Raw genomic sequence first — 695 nt, 5'->3', positions numbered from 1 at the left:
TCTCATGCTCTACCGACTGAGCTAGCCGGGCAGTCTATAAAACACACTAAAAACCCCTTTTTTGCTCTTTTTTTGGGGAGATTCTGGTGTTTTTAACCCTTTCCCCTCATGTTCTCAAGCTGGGATTGAGGCGGAACCCCCCAGGGAATCAATTAATTGGCAAAAATCTCTTTAATTTTGGCATAAATGCCAATTGAGGAGATTTTAATGATGCAAATTGAGGAGATTTTGACTTTTTTTGGTCCTGTAATTAAAATAAATTTAAATTCTTCCCGTTTCTATTAATAATATTTGGGAGAATTGTGTGAAAAAACCTCTCTTTTTTTTTCCTTAATTAAAATTTTGTATAATTAAAAATTTTTTACTCTTGTTTTGATAGCAAGGATGTGGATAAACACCCCAATATAGGGAGTTTCTGTAGTGTAGTGGTTATCACGTTCGCCTCACACGCGAAAGGTCCCCGGTTCGAAACCGGGCAGAAACAAACCTCATTTATTTAAATTTTTAATTACACATAAAATGTTTAATTTTTAATTAAACATAAAATTAAAATTACTTAAATTTTGGCTTTAATTGTTCCTGGATTTCGTGGATCAATTTTCCTCCAAATTCTGTCAGCGCTTGCTGAGGGAAAAGAGCGATATTTTTATATTTTTAATATCAAAAATTACAATTATAAATTTTATATTAAATTA

The 695-nt window shown here is 32.1% G+C and overlaps 1 non-coding gene across 1 annotated transcript; it reads left to right on the top strand.

Annotated features, from left to right (window-relative positions):
- Window positions 1-411: 411 nt before the first annotated feature.
- On the top strand, window positions 412-484 carry TRNAV-CAC (transfer RNA valine (anticodon CAC)). Its single transcript has one exon. It is a non-coding gene; the product is annotated as a tRNA-Val (tRNA).
- Window positions 485-695: the final 211 nt, after the last annotated feature.

The sequence above is a fragment of the Antrostomus carolinensis genome, unplaced genomic scaffold, assembly GCF_000700745.2.
Source record: "Antrostomus carolinensis isolate BGI_N321 unplaced genomic scaffold, ASM70074v2 Scaffold49554, whole genome shotgun sequence".
In the NCBI taxonomy this organism is placed as follows: Eukaryota; Metazoa; Chordata; class Aves; order Caprimulgiformes; family Caprimulgidae; genus Antrostomus; species Antrostomus carolinensis.
This window is presented reverse-complemented; position numbering and strand designations above follow the sequence as displayed.